Source organism: Triturus cristatus, chromosome 8 (genome assembly GCF_964204655.1).
Source record: "Triturus cristatus chromosome 8, aTriCri1.1, whole genome shotgun sequence".
NCBI classification, from domain to species: Eukaryota; Metazoa; Chordata; class Amphibia; order Caudata; family Salamandridae; genus Triturus; species Triturus cristatus.
The window spans coordinates 310,568,886-310,589,857 of NC_140591.1; positions in this window are offsets into that span (position 1 = coordinate 310,568,886).

Genomic DNA, 20,972 nt, shown 5'->3' on the forward strand with positions numbered 1-20,972 from the left:
GATGATTTTTCTCTATGTTCGATTGAGGGCAGCTATCAGTAAATTGTATCCCAATTTCCCCATGGAACCACTGGCTTTAGGAGCCCTGCAGTTAATTTACACTACGCAACCCAGAGCCAGACTGATTACACGTTCATACCATACCTCACAACTTGGAGGAAGTCACAGAGGTGGATAGGTCACTTGAAAAATGGAATGCTATTCTCTCAGAGCCAATAACAACGGCTGACTGGAAGTCATGTTGCAAGCTGACAGGGCAGTTAACTGTGAATGGGAACCTTAGAATTAATCATTTTAAATACCTGCATCAAATGTATTACACCCCTGTTCCAATTGCATAAATATGGCTTGCGTGAATCAGATTGCTGTATTCGGTGTGGTGCACCGGGTGCGGACTTCCAACACTTATCATGGTCCTGTCCGAAGATTACTGAATACTGGGAACAAGTTACACACACTATCTCCACAATAGTAGAGGAAAGAATAGAATATACTATGCATGCCTGCTTGCTAGGGAAAGTTACGCAGAAAAACACTGGCTGTCGAAAGCTGGTAGCTATTGCACTACTGTTGGCAAAGCATAGGATCTCTATTCACTGGGGTGGAAGGCCTGCACCAACATGTAAACGCTGGCTGCAAGACATGGTGTATTGTAGAGACCAACTGATATGTTATGCAGAAGAATTACCATGTAAATCCCGACCACGTGACATATGGGGCCCGTTGACTTCTTACTTAATGACTCAAAAAATTGAATAATTAACTATGTCTCTTGTACATGCTATGTTGCTTCCTTTTTAGCCACTGCCTGTATTTAGAACATATGATGATAACTGTGAGTACTGTGCCAATTCATTCCTTTGTGTTTTCCATTGTCTGCAATTGATGATAAAGTTTTGATTGTTACTTTGATGAAAATTCAATAAATAAAATATTTGTTTTAAAAAGTATTCCCCAAATCCATCCACTCCCCCATCCCTTCCTCATTTACTACTAAAACACATACCTATCTTCGCTGAGATCTCTGCAGGTAGAGCAGACATCTCTGCACATAAAAGGTAGGAGAGGAATAGGCACAGACCTCTGCATGATTGTTAGTGAATACTGTTTTGTAGTACATTAGTAATACTATTATAGTCCTCCTAAATGCACTACAAAATGCAGTTTGTGAACAGCCTTAATATGTGTAGTCACACTGACTGACTTTGTGTATGTCTCTCTTCTCAGCTTCAATGGTACAACGACCGTTGATATTTTCACTAAGTTCCCATCAACAAATTATATCAGGGCAGATACTACAAGCAGCAATTTGGCCATTTACTACATGAGTCAAGTAAGCCTCTGTCATTGATATAATTATTACTATCTACAGACATTTTTTTAAATTTATTTACACCCATAATCTTTTCTTACAATTGAATGTTCAGTGATCAATATCTATTTCTGATTTCAAAATATCAAGTATATGTTTATTGTTGTGCCTTGGTAACATTTGTGTTAACTTTCACATTTTCACCTCCTTCTTTAATGACACAGGTTTAGGAGCTGACATCAAGGGTTCCATCAAGAAAGGATGTCTCCGTGGCAATAGCAGTTAAGACTTTATTATATATTATTTTAATGGCCATTGTTTGGACAGTGTTAGACCTGTCAGCCTGAGAGTGGTGTTCCCTGTTGGACTTGGCCCTTTTTGCAGGGTCATCCCTGAACTTTTTGCCTTCCTCCTGGATTTTTTTCTAACCTGTTGTTGGCTGTTTTATGACTCTGGGCACTTTACCACTGCTGATCAGTGCTAAAGTGCATATGCTCTCCCTATTATAAATTGATGTATAGATTAGTGATTCCATGATTGGCTTACCAGCCAGACCCTAGTACAGTGCACCAGGAGTGCCCAGGGCTGGTAATCCAAATGTTGCTGGTGTGCTTGCAGCACTGGTTGTGCCACCCACAGAAGCAGCCTGTAAAAATGTGTCTAAGGCTTGCCATTGCAGAGCCTGTGTGCAGTCTGGTACTGCCATGCTGACTAGGCAAGTGCACCCACTTGCCAGTCCCTAAACCTTCCCTTTTCTTCATATCAGAAACCCCTATGGTAGGCCCAAGGGCAGGGTGCATTGTAAGTATAAGGTAGGACATGCCCTGGTGTGTGTGGCATGTCCTAATAGTGAATTAAAGCCATTTTCGTTTTTCGCTATTGCAAGGCTACCTGTTCCCCATAGGCCAGAATGGGCAGTTTAATTATTACATCTTATAATCCTAACTGACTCAGGGAACATGGTAGAAATTCGAGTTTTGTATGCCTGAACTCAGAATGATAAAATACATCTTTTAGTGAAGTTGGTTTTAACATTCTGTGTTTGAAAATACCACATTTAGAAAGTAGGTATTTTCTTGTCTAAGCATCCAAACCTGCCTCTGCTAGGCTGTGTATTCCTTTGTCTGGAGTTTGAGTGACAGGGGTTGGGGAATTCCAGGGGGCTGGGGAATTCCCAGAGACAGGGTGAGTCAGCACAGGGCTGAATAGAGAGATCTCCATGTAGATGGGTGGGAGGAGTTGCACCTGGGACCTGAATTGTGCTGTGCTTTACCTTCACAATGCTGGCTCCACCTCTTGTGATGTGTATAATGTCTCTGCCCTGCACTGTGAAAGGAAAGAAGGAGTCTTGTCAACAAAGTGTTCCAGGACTGACCAGAACTGGTTTGGACTAGGCGAAGGCCTCTCTGCCTTCAGAGAACAAAGAGAAACTGTGTATAAAAAGAGGACCCAGACCCCACAACTTTAGATCACTTTGGGAAACAAGAAGAAACCTTTGCTGAGGAGTGGAACCAGAAGAAACTGAGGAGATACTATCCCTAAGCTGAAGTGCTGCTTGGGGGATTGGCCTGCAGTGGTTGCCTGACTGCCAAAGAAAGGAGAAAGGACTTTTGTGTGCACTTTATTTAACTTGTGAAGGCTCTCCAAGGGCTTGGAAAAGAGCTTGCCTTCTGCTGAAGTCTCAGGGTCAACAGACTTCACCCACCAGCTCCCCAAGAGCTCTTTATAAGTGGCTGCAGTTGTGCTGGACTTTTTGAGGACTTGCGTATCGCAAGGAGCTGGAAGCGCGACTCAAGAACAAGAAGCGTGTCGCCGAACTGCCGCTGCCGCTTCCCAACACGAAGCGCCTCGCATCACCGGGGAAGAGGATCGACGTCGCATCAGACACCGCCGTATCACCAGGAAGCGTGTCACAGAAGAATCGATTAAGTCATCGCAGGTCCACCGAAGCGCCTCGCATCGCCAGAGAAGAGGATCGACGTCGCATCAGGCACCGCCGCATCTCCGGGAAGAGTGTTGCAGGGCCTGTCGCGGCTCGCATCGTTGTGGAAACAACTCGCATCACCAGGGGAGAGGATCGACGTCTCATCAGATGCCGCCGCATCATCGGGAAGAGTGTCGCAGGGCCTGTTGCGGCTCGCATCGTTGTGGAAACAACTCACATCACCAGGGGAGAGGATCGACGTCGCATCAGACGCCGCCGCATCACTGGGAAGCGTGTCGCAGGGCCTGTCGCGCTCGCATCGTGAGGAAACATCTTGCATCACTGGAGAAAAGGATCGACGTCACATTAGGCACCACAGCATCACCGGGAAGCATGTTGCATCAAGAAGAAAGCGCCATCTTTGTATCTTTGCACTGGATCTTCAACACATCACCGTCCTTGCAACACTTTTGTTGCCCTGCGTGTCGCATCTTAAGATAAATTGAACTCTCAGTGTCGCATTTACCATCCTAAGAGAACTAAGTTAAATTCTACCATTTTAAAGTAACAGTATTGTGGATTTGTGTCGTTTGTGGTCTTGTGATAAGTCTATATAAAGAATACTTATTTTTGATATAAAACTGGTGTGGTGTCCATCTGTAGTGTTGTCACTTGATTACTGTATGTGTTCACAAATGCTTTACACAATGCCTCTGAGATAAGCCTGTCTGCTTGTGCCAAGCTACCAAGGGGGTGAGCAGGGGTTATTTTAGGAGTGTACCCCCTTACCCTGACTAGACGCAAGGGTCCCTATATGTCAGAGGTAGCTATCTCTGCCACCTAGTGACCCCCAAATCTAACATTCCCCAAAACATTTTGCCTACCTCCTTCTATTTTTTGCTGAATTTGTTTGTTGGCCTTACGTCTCTATGCACTTTACCACTGCTAACCAGTGCCAAATTGCTTGTGCTCTCTCCTCTACACATGGTAGAACTGGCTTACACCTAATTGGCATACTTAATTTACTTATTAGTCCCAGGTAAAGTGGCCCTACATGTGCCCAGGGCCTGTAAATTAAATGCTTCTAGTGGGTCGGCAGCATTATTGTGCCACCCACGTAAGTAGCCCTTTAAACATGTCCAGACCTGCCATTGCAGCCTGTGTGGCCAGTTTTAAACTGCCATGTCAACCTGGCAAAGTAAATCTTTTGTAAGGCCCAAACCTTCCATTTTAATACATAATAAATCACTCCTAGGTTAGGCCCTGCATAGCCCAAAGGGCAGGATGCAATGCATGTATAAAGCAGGACTTGTTCTTTTAAGTTATAATTATCCTGGTAGTAAAGAACTCTTAAATTAATTTATCACTACTGCAAGGCCTATCCCTCCCATAGGATAAAATTGGAGTTACGTTCTTACATTTTATAAGTGTAATCTCCAAATGGGAATAGGTAACCATAATTTTTTGTGTCAGGTAAACACAGAGAAACAGATCTCGCTACACACAGCTAAAGCCATTTGTAGCCAAGACCTAAAAATTAAACCAGAAATAACAGTGTAATAGGAAATCATCAAACAAATGAAACCACATACACATATTGTTATGGAAAAACATAGTGCGACGTTGAATAACAAAAGAAATGAATACACGGATGCCCTGCATTATCTGGGCCTCTTTTACGCGGCCCCTAGCGGCCCTTTTGCACTGCCTGAGCATCACTTTTCTGACACTCCGGTGACGCAATGTGGCTCAGCATATTTACAAGACCACACAAAGCCACTTTGTGTGGCTTTTAATGGTTTTGTAAGTATGTGCCCTTTCACGCAGAACACTTGGTGAAAGGTACATTTCATGTTTGTTGCTATGATTGTTCCCACGGGACACCCAGGAATCTGAAGCATTCCCAGATTTACCAGATTTACGAGGAATCGCAAACCTGGGAATGCGTCAGATTGTAATACCACCCCAGGGGTGGCATTAGGGAGGTGCAATGAGGAGAAATATCCTTATTTCTCCTCATTGTTTCCTCTTTCTTATGTGCTGCGTTTTGCAGCACATATAGAAAGAGGAAAACACCTCTTATGAATGTTTTTGTGCAGGACGGTGTCCCTTCCCGCACAAAAACAATCACCCCTACTGCGCAGACACCCTTGCACCAAAGCGCAAATTGTGCCTGCATTGGTGCATGGCAGCCCATTGTGTGCCAGGACAGGGAAAAAGGACAGAAACGCCCCTTGTCTAATAGATACAGTGCATTCCTGCCCTTTTCTTTTGACGCAGGGCAGCCAGCAAAATCCCTTGCGGCACTGCCCTTTGCCAAAGCCTTGTAAAGGAGGCACCTTTTAAAAAAGTTTTATATTACCTATACAAGGCCGGAATGAGTCTCAGCGTGCACTCGCACTGTGGTCTAGAGATGCATCCATCAAATTATATTCATGACATCTAAGACTGGTGTATTTTGATGTTGATGGCAGTCAATCAGTAGTCAGCAGCAAAGAACATGTTTGAATCTGGGCATGGTGCATGTCCATTGGGGGTGCACTGTGATTGATAACTAGCTATCCAGGAGGTATTTAAAAATACCAAATGTATGATAAAATGATGGAGTACATATCAGAAGAACGATGAAGAGGGATGAAAATGAGAGGGAATATTTTTGAGGATGCAACACACTGTGACAAACCGTTTTAAGTAGTTATAACACGTCTAATCTTTGACAAGCGTAAAGCACCGTACTTGCATAACTCCCTGCCTGTTTTTGCAGGCGAATTCCTTTCATGCAACATCTAAAGAATTCGAAAGATTGGACCAATTTCAAAGCCAGACTGCCTAACTTTAAATGTTATTGTCATTTTCTCGGAATTATTGCACGCAGTTGCCATGCTTAGAATAAAGAAAATAGTGGATTAAACGGCATTTTATTTTTGCTATTGCAATCTTCAATCTTACTTGTCTAGGATCTGTGAAACGTCTGCTTATGGAGGCCCAGTTTTGTAACATTTAAGAATTCGTTATGAGAGACTGAATTCATGGAGTGAGCTATTTTCCCTGGCAGCACTTCAAAAGAGTGATAACTTCTCTTCATACCAACCTGTTTGTGTCAGCGAGGAATCGTCTCTTCTGTTAGATCACTGATATCTCTTTAACCTCTGATGCTTTCCTGCTTCAACACAATTTTTTCTCAAAACATGCCGAAGATGAAAGGTTCTTGTTTGCTTGTCATTATCTGAACGCTAACATACCTTTCCTCGGTGTAAATGTGTACTCAGTGATTATCCACATGCGTGCGCTTTCGGGTTTTGCGACTGAAGAAGATGTGGTCGCTGATATATTACCGTACTTCAAAGGAGAGCTCGAGCCGAGGACCTGTCAGGAGCGACGCAACGTGAACCTGCGCGGGTCCAACGTGCACCAGACTAATGGAGCTCCCGCATGAATCACCACGTGCGATGGGAGTGAGATCGCTCCGAACATTTCAAACAAGCGTGGTAATGCGAACGCTTCCCAAGAGACACATTACTGCCAAATCTGTTCACACTTGCCCACCAACAATGCAAAGTATCAAAAGTATCCATGTTAGTGGCCTTGTGCCCTGTTACAGGCCGTGGTATGACACCAGAAGCACTTTAGCTTTCCACGTGATTAACCAGTGGTGCTTGAACAATTTCCATACTGGAGGTGCTGCCATCGTTGTTACATCACTGAAGTCAGGAATTGTGAACAAGTCTCACACAAAGAACTAGTATAGCAAATGTATTCAGCAGGAATGGTGGGGTGTCGTTTTTAGCTGGTGGTGCATTTTTTAGCACACTGTTGCAAATAGGTTGTGGTAGTGCATTGTCATTTACAGACAGCACATTTTCCTTTTTTTTTTTTAGGCTTGACAGTTTGCTTTATTTCATCCCTATTCCAATTTTAAGGAATCACTAATTCCACCCTTTCCAGGCGTAGGGGTTCAAAATACCCATATTTTGCATTTTGCCCTGTGCAATTCTCTTTTGATCTGGTGCTTTCTCAGCAGCATGAAGGGTAAGTCGTTCCAAGAGATTGATTAATCTTTCTGGGCTAAGAGATTTGCTGTTTTTTGGTCGTCGAATGAGGGCAGCCGTTCCACAGCTTGTGCATCTGGGGCTCGAATGCAGCCTGTCCACAACTTGCTGAATCTCATAGTTGGAGAGCATCTGGTGACCCAGAGGAAACGGCGGGGGGACAATTGTACCCCAAGGCTTCTTAGACATTCTGCCAAGTAGTCTCAACAGAGAGGCCAGAAGAGAAGCGGCACTGTCAAGTGGTTGAACAAGCACCACCTCCTCACGGGCAAACTCAGATGGTGCAATGGTCCGTTGGTTGTGCTTGTTGAAGGGGGTCAGGGGCTGGACCACTTGGAAGTTTGGGCCCAGAGGAACTGCCCACTCTATCAATGTCTTCTTACTCTGCAGTCAGCCAAGGCCGAACCAGTGGAATGGCTCATCCTTTGAAAAAACTAGAACAATCACCATTTTCAAGATGGCTGCTGTGGTTACTTGTAGTCAGTGATTGTGCGCCCGACACACATTCTCTTCGTCTGCGGCTTCAGAGCAGGTTCTTGGTCTTAGACTTCCATTGTCGGTGATGCTACAAGGAATACTGGGAAACAAATCATCCATTGGTGGCCGAAGCAGTGAACCAAACGTTAGCAGGTGTTGGCTTAATTCTCACCACTGATTGGCTTTGACTTTCCTGCTGGGCATCGTTCTTCTTAGGGGGATTTCCTTTGACATTTTCTTTTTGTCCTTCTGGTTTTTGCAGACTCTCTTTTAATAACCTTAGGACTCTGGGCACCTTCCTACTGTACTACAACGGGAAAGTGTGCGCGCCCTTCCTACACATACCAGGAAGGGGTGCTTACTTGATTGGTTTAGGTGTCGTACCTATGAGAGCCCTGTCAAAAGTTACACTACATACCCAGGGCAGGTACTGAACTGGCTAGTAGTGATGCAGCACTGATTGTAAAACCCACCAAAATAGCCTGTCAAACATATATCATGCTCAGGTTGGCCTTTCTCACTCATTAGCCAATCCTGAGGGGGCCTTTCACTACCACCAGAGCAGCCCTAGGGAAAGTTCTGAGGGATGAAGCCCGGGGTAGGTGAGCAGCCAGGCAGGTACACATGTGTGTTCTCTGCCCAGGTAGGGAAGAACCCCCATGTGGGTTTTCCCTACCTAGGGGTCGCTCTCCCCATGGGAATTCCTGGGTATTGCTGATTCTCTTTTTTTTTATTATTATTTTTATTATTCAGTTCATGGTATACAAATTATCTGATACACAAATAGATACGCTCAAAAAATAAATGAGATATCAGCATTTGATTATTACAGTATACAGTATACATTAATATACATTTAATAAAGAATAAGCAGCAGAAGAACAGATGGAATAGAGCAGCATCATAGAGCAGTGCAACAACTAGTACATTAATTAATTAAGAGAGGCCATACACCCAAACCATATTACAGAAGAGGAAGAGAATTCTCAATCTCTCATATAATCAATTACTAACCCCCAAATTTCCTTACCAAGCTCGTGTTTGCTTAGGCCTTTCATGGCATAGAGGCTATATTCTAGATAAAATATATTAAAAAATCTGGCACGCCATTGCTCAAACATTGGCGCCTCTTTTTGGAGCCACATAGAGGCAATACATAACCTAGCAATAGCTGTAACTAAAAAAATTAAGTAACGTATTTTATATCTTGGGTGTGTACATATAATTTCTGTATCCATCCCTAATAACATGTCAGTGACTGATAGTTGAACAGCTACCCCTGATATTTCCTGTAGAAACTGTTCAATATGCAAAAAAAAGGTGTCTAATTCTCTACAGGTATAAAAAATGTGGACAATATCTGCAGCTTCACTACCACACCGAAAACATTTTCCATCATTTAAACTGCCCCATTTGGCAATTCTGACTGGCGTATAGTAGAGGTTAAACATTGTCTTATAATATTGTGTTCTCAGGTTAGCAGACACAAAAACCCTTGCCGCAACATTGATATAGGCTTCAAGGTTAATACCTGTTTTCCCCAGCCTAGTATCCCAAAGCAAATTAAGCTTGCCCAGATCGTCCACTTGGGTCTGTTGGAGGATATTATATAGCATACCGATACGAGTCCTCTTCCTTATCCCTTCTACTAAAGGATTAGGTTCAATTATCCCTTCCTTTTTGAATAGAAAGTCCCGAAGTTGCAAATACTTGAAAAAATCGTTTCTGGGTATACCATATTTTCCGGAGAGAGCGGTAAATGATGATATAGCCCCATCCGAATACAGATCCCCAATACAAACTATCCCCTGCTCCCTCCACTTCTTGACCACCCTATCCCAAAAAACAGACGGGAGTAGCGAAGATGCTGCTGTTGGTGTATAATACGAGATTTTTGTAATCTTATATTGTTTCCTTAAAATTCTCCATATTTTGAATACTGCCATTAAAACTTTAAATCTTGTCCTCTTATAGTAGTTTAATTCAAGGGATATAAAGAGACGCTTATTGGCCTCGGTGCCTAACAAAATTTTAAATATTGATGGAAATTCCGCAGTGTTTGCCACCTCTTCCCCAGTTAGTAATATTCGCATATGTTGAAGCATGCAGGCGTAGTAGTACAATGTAAAATCAGGAACCGCCCACCCTCCTCTTTCTCGAGGTAACGTCATAAACCGCATAGCTCTGCGGGCTTTCCCCTGTGCCCATAAAAATCTAGCACAAATTGACTGTAGCTTTTGTAGTTGTATACGGGTAATCTCAAGTGGAACTGCTCGTAAAAAATAGAGAACTTTTGGTAAAATCACAATTTTTAAGACGTTACAACGGCCAATCAGAGAGAGATGTAGACACTCACAGCAATCTAATTGTTCTTTAGTCGCCTTCTCAATGCCAGCCCAGTTAACATCAACCATTGATCTTAGACAGGTCCGTAACTTAATCACCAGATAAGTTACTTCTGTCATATTTCTTGGGTCGTTACAATTTGGTTGATTTAAACTCAAAATTTGTGTTTTGGATATATTTAACTTATATCCAGAAGCAGTACCGTAATTTAGGGCAAGATTTTCGATTACCTGTATTGCTGCCACACGGTTCGATGTAACTATATCGTCGGCATAGGCAAGCACTCGGCAGGATTCGAGCCCACAAACCACGGAGTCAATTCTCGGAGTACGTTCAAGCATATTTAAAAAAGTGTCTATATATAAAGAGAATAGCAGGGGTGAACAGGGACAGCCCTGACGCGTGCCTCTGGAAATCGAGATCGCGTCTGACTCATTTCCCGCAATACAGATCTTTGCCGTTGGGTCTTGATACAGCACGCGGATGGCATTAATAAATTCTGGGTTCAGGCCCACATGCAGAAGGGCTGCCCAAAGAAAATCCCATGCCACCCGGTCAAATGCCTTCTCTGCATCGAGAAGGATGAGGTCAAATTCAGCATGTTTTACATTAGCCCAGTCAATCATTGTATGTACACGATTGATGTGATTAGTGGTCCCCCGACCTGGTATAAATCCGTGTTGTCTGACAGATACCAAGGATATAATGACCTTCGCGAGTCTAACGGCCAAAATTTTGGCATATATTTTGCCATCAACATTAACCAACGATATAGGCCGGTAGGAACCAGGAAGAGTTGGAGGTTTATCCTTTTTCCTAAAAATGATTATATTTGCTTCCTTCCAGGAAGGCGGAGGAGCACCCTTCTGTGCCTGAAGTATGGTAACAAGTAAATCAGCTTTAATTTCCGTGAAGAATGTCTTATAAAATTCTAAAGGTATTTTGTCTGGCCCTGCTTTACCAGAGGCTAAATTGTTAATTGCCCCTTCTAATTCATCGATAGTAATGGGCATATCCAGAGTGGCTGTAGCAGTGGGGTCTAGCTTTGCTACGATGTTATCCCGTAAAAGCATCTCCCCATTAAACATATCAGGGGCCTCCCCTGTGTAAAGTTTACTGTAGTAGTTATGGAATACTTCAAGGTTCTCTTTAGGAGTTTCCCTTGCTATACCCTGTGCATCTATTATTGTGTCAATACGCTGCGCTCTCTCCTTGATTCGTAGTCTCTGTGCAAGACAATGCCCCACCTTTTCACCGTACTCATAGCTAATTTCACGCTTAAGCTTATATTTGGCTGCTATATCCTTACTCCATTGGAGATTAATTTTGGCCTTACACCTAGCCACCTCCATCTGCAATGGATCTATCATTGTTTTCAAGCTTATCCCATGTACTGAATTTACCTCCGCATTAACCAGATTTGAATACAGTACCTGCATAGCCTGCTTTATCCCTTTATGTCTATATAACCCCAAGCTGAGGGTCTCACCCCGTATTCCCGCTTTAAATGAGTCCCAGACCATCCCACAGGGGGCAGAGTTGTGATTAATAATCAGAAATTGCTTTATCCATTCCCCCATGTGGTTTACAAATAGCTCTTCTATCAACATTTTCCGATCAAAAGTAAAAGTCTTGGGTTTAACATCAATTTTGGCTGCAGGTGTATTCAGTATTAGAGGTCCGTGATCTGAGGTAATTCTTGGTGCTATCGAAATTGATGCCCGGCTTAGCAACTCTGGGGAAAGAATAAAGTAATCTAATCTAACCAGCTTATGATGCGGGTAAGAGTAAAATGTGCACCCAGGCTCTGATCCACGGAGTGTCCCTCAAGCATCGACCAGACCGTGATCCAACATCAGACTAGACAGAGCCTTAAATACTCTGGGTTTCCTTCCCCCATATTGCATTCCACCAGCCCGTAGGCCTTGTGACTCTAAATGTATGTTGAGGTCTCCGCATATAATCAAAGGAGTGGGCCATAATGCCAGTTCCACGTTTAGTGTATCCAATACTTCAGCCTCATCAAAATTAGACCCATAGATTGAACACACAGTATATATCTGGGCACAAATTATTACTGTTGTGATAGCCCATCTGCCATGTTTATCCTCCATCGTTCTGCCTGTTCCCTGTACTGTGGAATTAGCCAAAATTGCTACCCCCCTATTTGTCGAAGATTGCTGCGTGCCTACTAAAACGGAGAGCCCAATCTCAGTTATCAAATGCTTCCTCCCCCAGGGAATATGTGTTTCCTGGATACATAGCAGATCGGGATGTAACATCCGTATTTCAGCAGCGACTCGCTGACGTTTATCACGATTATTGAGACCACACACAATAAACGAACATATGCGTAAGCCAGTCATTCCATACCTAGTTACTGTTGCTGCCATAATTGTTCCAAAACCTCAAATACTTTAATCTCCATAAAATATTTTGGTTTATCTCATATCTCGTCCTTGTCATCAAACATTTATACATCTTTAAATTGTATACTATTTGCTTCACTCTATTCCTACCATGAACTTTTTAATACATGTTCTGCCCCCCCACATACCCCCCTTGAACCCACCCAAAGTGCCACCCCTCCACCACAAGGCTTCGGCCGAAGCCCTGACCCTCCCCCCCCTCCCTCCCTCCTTCCCCCAAAAAAGGCATTGGGACACAAGGTCCCGGCGATGGATTGAGATCCGGCTTCCTCACCCAATTCCCGGCTGCAAAACAGCAATCATAATAAATACCATTAACTTCTCACATGCTCAGATACACAGAAGGCCATGCTGCTTGTAACTTTTTCTTTGAATAAGTTTTTAAGAAAGAGAGAAGAAAAAAAAAAAATTATAATAAAATAAAACAGCCATCACTTAAAGTGAATGTAGGTGCGCTTTTGCTGCCACTTCTGAAGTGAAATATCGTACCTGATCTTTATTAACCGCTTTCAATTTTGCTGGGTTTAATAAAAATGCCTGTGCACCTTTGTTCCTGAATGGAGTGATAAGTTGCCGTAGCTGACATCTAGCCTCAACTGTGAGTGGACAATAATCTGGTCGGACAAAAAATTCAATACCTTTGCCTATCTTTTTACCATCAGGGCGAGCCAGATCGTAAAGAGCCTCCCTCGCTAAAAAGTTGCTGACAAAGATTAAAATTGCTCTAGGACGTGTATTGCTAGACCCTGGTCTAGATCGGGGGGTAAAAGGAAACCTGTGGGCCCTCTGTATTTCTGACTTCCAATTCCAATGTGTTAGCGTTGGAAAAGCTTCTGTAAATAATTCAATAATAAATTGCCGCACATCTGTCCCTTCAGCCCCCTCAGGAATGTCAATAACGCGTAGGTTGTTCCGGCGTAGTCGATTTTCCAAATCCGTTAATTTCCAGAGCGTGTCGTCTTTTGTGGCTTGTAGGGACTCAGTAGTGGCTTTTTGGGCGACCAATTCATCCTCTAAAGATGAGATGCGAGCTTCAGCTTCTGAAAAGCGAGTAGTAAATTCAGTACATGACTTTTCAATTCTTCTAACAGAGTTTTGCAATTTACGTCAGGCACCTTGCATACGCTGACCCTCGGTTCTAGTTTCTTCCCTATGGGCGTGGATACTCTGATATATATCCGCTAATTATATATTTTCAAGATTGCCCGTACTGTTCCCAGGCACATATGTAGAGAGACAGTCTTCAGCCACAGCACCACTTACTCCAAGTTGTGTAGTGAAAGAATAATCCCAATGTAAGCCTTTAGTTACATCGCTCCTTGGAGAGTGAGGGCTAGACCCCTTCTCTCTCCCATCTTTCTTCCGTACCGTTTGAGGGCTCCTTTTATTTGACTGACTTTCCCCTGATTTCTCCAACACTCGGCCACGTCTCCCCTGTGTACTCGCATTGTCTGAAAGCTCAGGCTCTCCCTCCGATGCGTCAGAGGTATCAGAAAGTGAAAAAAAGTCCCCAGAATCAACATCTTTAACTACATCCCAGGTATTGAAGCTGGCCATTTCTGGTAGGTTAGATACAGACTCTCGACGGTGATCAGTTATGTTCATCTGTGCTGTAGTATTTTCCTGCACCAATTGCTGGCTTTCTTCAATATTCAAACCACTGAAGGGATCAGCTAGAGGATCCGCTGGGATTGCTATTAAAGTCGGAATGATCACTGGTGAAGTAGATAACATCTTTGGGTTCAGAGTAATGCCAATTATATCCTCTGTTGAACCCTGTCGCAAAGATACATTGCTACCCCCTGCCGTTGTTTCCAACTGCAAGACGCCCTTTTGTAAATTATCAAGGCTAGGTTGTTTAGAGTCAATGTTTTTTTGGGGTTTAGATTTGCTGGCCGAGAATATAGTAGGTACCGTTCTTTTCCCCCCTGCCGGATTTCTTTTATCTACTACAGGCAGTTCTTTTGTCTTTACCTGTCCGCGGTCCACTGCTCCAGGTGTACTCTCACCAATACCGGCCCCGCCGTCTCCTGTGTCTGCGGGACCGCGGGTTCTACCGTGCACAGCCCTGAGCGGCATCCTGCCAGTAATCCGGTCAGCTCCGGCTCCGAAATGGAGCAGCCTCGCGGGACGCCAAGCAAGTGTGTAGAGTCGCCGAAAGATCGCCGGGGGGGGGTAGCGTACAGCCGGAAAAACCAAAGCATTCCGTGTGGTGTTACTGCAGGAGGGCTTAAGCTAGTATCTCGCCAACGCCGCTCTGCAGCCAGGAGCCGGAGGAGCTGTGATCTCACTCAGCCGAAAGGGTCGGCCGCCATCTTGCCCCAGACCACACATTTTCCATTGAATTGGCCACTAAATGTTCACAGATATACAGTTTTTTTATAAAACTAGACAGAACACAACCAATAAAGTGTGGACATTGGGTGTCAGAAAATATTTAATTTGTGCATTCATTACCAAGTGTATTGATTTGTTTTGACCCTAATAAAATCTATGTTTCCAGCACACTTCAGAATAAAATTTTTTTTTTGCTTCATTTGTGCTTTCCTAAATGCTGATATATTCTGAAATATTTGCACACTTCATGTACAGGCATTTAAATTTTAATTGTGTTGTGGGTGAGGAAAATAATGGCACCCTACAGCCTTTCCTTTCAGACTCACTGTAACTAACAAGTTTATTGGATGAATGTAATGTAAACACCAATGGCCTTTTGATACAATGATGAATCCAAGGAACTCCAGATGTGGTCATGAGGTGTAACATAAGAGATTTATTAGCTTAGATGGAGGATGGTAGTTACAAGATGGTAATTCATCAGTTAAGTAGTTCAGGCCAAACCAGGAGCAGCATCCTTGCTGCTCAGCCCACACTCTCCAATTGTCTCTCTATCCACACAACCAGGCACTCCAACATTCCACTCTCTCATCAGCATTCTAACATTCCAGATACACATCACATTCATACTGGCTGAGCAGCAGGGAAAGGAAATCAAGATATAACACATCCCTTTCCCTTGGGAACACAATAAATAAAGATGATTACAACATTGCACAATACAAGTACAATAAGAGAGAAATATGCAATGTAAAAATGGTGATAACTAATTAAAGATCATAAAGGTAGAAGAACAGCATGAAGGAAAAGTGCAAATGATAACTGCAAATATAAGAGAACTACGGATAGGAGGATGAAAGAGAAATTTGCAATAAACAAATGATAACTGCTAATTTAAAAGAACAGAGGATGGGAGGGTTATCCACTTCCCAACAATATTGACTGAAAATAGAAATTCCATTGTGGTAACATTGAGCAGGACTGGGAGAGTGGAGGACACCAAAGAGATATTAATCCCTCATCACTCACCCCCTTCTACACTCTACACTCTACACACCACACATACCTGAGAAAACAAAATCAGGTAAAAACACAGCAAGGGGTACGCTCACCCATAGGTAGAACAAGTGTTCTCCTGGGTACTCCTGGGTAAAACCCATGTATAGGGTACATGACCCTTCGCACAATCCAGGTACACAAATGCATAGGGTGCACGTCCCATCGCACAAAATTCCATAAAGGCACAAAAGTATAGAGTACACGATCCATCGAACAAAATTCCAAAAAGGCACAAATGTATAGGGTACACGACCCATCGCACAAAATTCCATAAAGGATCAAAAGCATAGGGTACACAACCCCAATCCCATAAAGGCACAAATGGATAGGGTACACGACCCATCGCACAAAATTTCATAGAGGCACAAAAGTATGGGGTACACGACCCATCGCACAAAATTCTAAATAAAAGGTAAGCCTGCAAAATACCCGGCAGCAGCGTGGTATTGTAACTTAAGAAAAACTATTGCCAAAATACATCAGCACACAGTAGGGAGAATTACACCACTGAGAACATGGTATACAAGGTGGTAAATTGAGAATGGCGCGCATTGACACATGGCAGCAAATATAAATAAATAAATAAACATGGCGTACAAAAGTATTGCAGGAGCATGCGTGGCACACAACAATGTCACTGATGAAGCACAGATGAGCATGAACAAAAACAGTAAATGAATCAGAGTTTAATATTATACTCCACATGTGTGACAATATGTTGCTGATGGTAGTTGAAGGCCTTTAATTTCCACACACAGATGAACAGATCCCTTGTTAAATTTTTATCACTGTGTGTAAAGTTTTGCCTAGACGTAGGGCGGTGCGCCGCGTTAAATAAGTCTCTCTAGTCGATGCCACCACTTCGTCATAGAACACGGCTCCGTGTGATTAGCAGCCCTGGGCGTAGTGGGCATAGTGGGGCTACGTGGAGCAGCGCATAGTGTGGCAAAATCTGAGCACACTCGCGTGCTCCGCATAGCCCCACTACGCGCCACCCGCCGCCCACCCGCCCTCATTTAAAAATACTTAAAAGAATATAAAAAGTAAATTAAAGACCTTACCTGAAGTGCAGCGTCCCGGGACGCCGCACTTCAGGTAAGGTCTTTAATTTACTTTTTATATTCTTTTAGGTATTTTTAAATGAGGGCGGGTGGGTGGGCGGCGGGTAGCGGGCAGCTTCGCTTCGCAGCGGCGTGGGCGTAGCGCTGCCTGCTACGCCTACTTCGTAAACGGCGAAGCAGGCAGCGCTACGTGCACTCCGTGGGCGAAGCGTAGCACGCCGCCCACCCTTAGTGATTAGTAAAAGGCGTGAGGGTAAACGCTTCATAGATACAGAGGCACTTCCTGGAGTCAATAATGCAACGTAGTTTGCATTCCAGTCTTCGCCATTGATGACATCACTACGCAACATCGCCATCTTCAACAGCGCTGAGATTACGATCTTGCTCTTGCACTGAAGACATGCTGAGTAGACCCTGCATCGGTGAGTTGCACATGTCAGTCTCGCAATAGATTCAAACGTCGCACCAACTCCACAATCAAATGGTAAGGAGGCACGCGCCGCAAAGTTATCTACTTGTAACCATTATCTCTAATGGTTTGCGCTGCGTGTGGCTCTTGGGAGCATATCAACAAGGGCTTTATCTCTGCTTTTTTGGCTTTAAAAGCCAAAAAAGCAGAGATAAAACTAGCACCCAACAACAGCGTGCTAACATGCAAATTGGCATGTTAGCACCCTTTTACTCTACGCTACCCCTTGCATCTCTAATGAGATGCAAAGGAGGCATTCCAGAGTAAAATAATAGGAGAAATGTCGCTAAGCGACATTTCTACTATTATCAAGAATATCGCTAACCCTGTTAGAGACAAAAAAAGCAGCGCTAACCGCGGTTAACGCTGCTTTTTTATGTCTGGTATTTTTCTGACTTAGCCATGATATCCTATGGAAGGAGGATATCATGGCTAAGTTTGTCTGTCCCTATCAACAAGCTAACGTGAGATTATCGCTGGGTTTCCAGCGATAATCTCACGTTAGCCACTTAGCGTGAGGATTTTTATCGCTATTGAGATAAGCGTTGCTAATAGCACGCTATCTCAGCGATAAAAATCAACGCTAGCCGACGATAATTATCCTAGCGCTAAGTGCGCTTAGCGATAATTATCGCCGGTTGTTGTTGATATGCCCCCTTGTGAGTTTAAATCAACACAGTCACAGTTCTGATGTTTGCAGTGAATTCGGCTCCTAGTAGATTTAAATAAGCACAGTCACAGTTGAAATGCTTTGTGCTGCACGCAACGCCCAGAAAATTCCAAACAAACACAGTCGCAGTTCCAATGGCTTGCACTGCATGCGGCTCTCAGTAAATCCAAACAAACACAATCACAGTTTGTTGGGCGCATACATGGACAGCACACTGTATGTGTGCTGAACCATACATCGTCAATAACTCACCCATAATTTGATATGCGTGGTGGGCTGACGATTTTCTCAAAATTCACGAAGCAGCTGGCTTCCCAGTGAACACAGCTGACACATGCAAGATTAAAGCAAGAAACGTAGTGAAGTTCAATAAAAGTTGCTCACTGCAAGATGCTTCCACTGTCACGATGCACCGCACACTAATTTATTCACTGCTGATCGTTGCCCAATTAAAAATGTCAGTTTCCTCCAACGACTGTTGACTTACCAATTTGAAGGCTGAAAAGCTTTGAACCTTACTGGTTAGCGTCCAGAGTATGGTAATATCTAAAGATGTAAGGAAGTCCAACGCCCTAGGCAGGCTGTTCAGATGGAATGAGACACTGGTGGGGCTAGCGGGGGCGTTCTTTTCCTTCAGCTTTCAGCATTTTTACCTCAAATTTTCTTAGTAGTTTCCAGCGAAACAGTTCAAGTATTTTCACCTCAGGTAGACTTAATCCTTAGGAATACGTAGGTTTTTCTCCAGATCGCGGCCAATGATACAATGATGAATCCAAGGATTTATTAGCTTAGACGGAGGATGGTAGTTACAAGATGGTAGTTCATCAGTTAAGTAGTTCAGGCCCCACCAGGAGCAGCATCCTTGCTGCTCAGCCCACACTCTCCAACTGTCTCTCTAACCACACAACTAGGCACGCCAACATTTCACTCTCTCATCAGCATTCTAACATTCCACATACACATCACATTCATACTGGCTGAGCAGCAGGGAAAGGAAATCAAGGTATAACACCCTTTTAAAAGAATAAGCAGCAATTTGTCAAAACTCATAGCCTGAAATTTGACCTCTGTCTTTGTGACAAGGTAAAAGAAAGGGCCTCATTTACAAGAAAATGATGCAGAGCAGCGCCGCAAACTATTTTGTTGATCCGAGCTGCATCATTTTAAAAGCACAGGGATGTGTCGTATTAGCAACAATACAGCACATCTGTGTGCTTTCCCCTGTGCTGGCGCACAATTGGCTGCCAAGTGCCAGCGCAAGCACCCATGAGTCATGTTACAAGAGTGTCTGCATAGCAGGAATGCTTTTTTTTGTGCAGAAAGGGGCACCTTCCTGGAAAAAAATTATAATTTATGGTATTGCATGCATAGAAAGAGGAAAAAACAAGGAGAAATAAAAGTATTTCTCCTCATTGCACCACTCCTATGCCTCCCCAGGAACACCCACAGCAACACCCATGGAACCTCCCTTTAATGCAGAGTAATGCATGAAAGGGGCCCATATTTACAAGGCATGCAAAGTCACGCAGGGAGATTTTATGTGGCCTTGTAAATATCAGCAGGCAAACTGCGCTGCCGGTACGTCAAAAAAAGTGACGCTCCGGCAGTGCAATGACCTTGTAAATGAGGCCCAAAATGTATGGGCATCTTTATTGCTTTTTCTTCTTATGAACACCAACATTGTTATTTTGAGAGGCTCTACAGTATCCTTCCACACTCCTACTTCCATCCTCCTAAGTGACTAACATACTTTCCGCAACAGGCTTGTATTGTATTGTATTGTATTGTATTGTAAAATCACTTGTATAGCGCATGGCTACCCATAAGCATCCCAGCGCTTGCATGTATTACAATTACACAACACAGAAGAATGTGTCATCTGTTGTTAACTACTGTGGCATTATTATTTAAATATTTATAAAGTGCGAGCATTCACCCAGCGGGCATCTTGGTGCTATAAACTTTGTCAGTAAAAACACACACAAAAATACAGATAATGGCAATTATTTATGTCTCGCCTATCAGGGGAAAATACATATTTTCAAGCTTTTTCCAAAGCTTACCAGATTTGAGTTTAAACTCAAAGAATTAGGGAGTTTATTCCATATCTGTGCAGCCTTCACTTGAAGAGATCTCCCACCAAATCTGGACTTCCTAAATCTAAGCATACACACTGGGTTTGCCGTAGAGGATCTTAAGGATCGTAAGGGTTTATAGTAGCAAAACTTCTCTTGTAGGATCATAGGTCAATGCCCATTAAGAGGTTTGTGGATAAGCACATGGTCTTGAAGATGCATCTCCCCTTACCAGCAACCAGTGAAGTTCTTTCAGGGTTTCCGTATCAAACCTAGTTGTGTTGAGTGCTAGTTAAGCAGCTAACACTTGTAGCTTATACAGTCTTTTGAGAAGGTATTCTAGTGCTCTAATCAGAAGAGAGTTACAATACTCTAACCTGCTCACAATTTTGCATTGCACTGCCAGCTTCCTGGTAGGTTGAGGTAGTAGGGGAACAATTTCCCTCAAGTTCCTCAGCAGTCCCTGGCATGTAGCTACTGTTTTAATAACATGCACATCCATAGAGAGTTTGTTGTCAACCAAGACCCCTAGGTTTAGAATTGACAAAGCAGAGCTTGGGCTAGTGTCCTTTGACCATGGCTAACAGTTACATGGCAATAAAGACTGTACTTGGCCAGAGGAGCAGTACAGAAATGCGATTTTACTGCAGTTACATTTAAGTGTTCATATTAAGCCATTTGGCCATCTCCGTTAAGCATGTATGAAAATGTTCAAGCTGAGTCGGGTCATTATCGTCTATGTGTAGGATTAATTGGGTGTCATC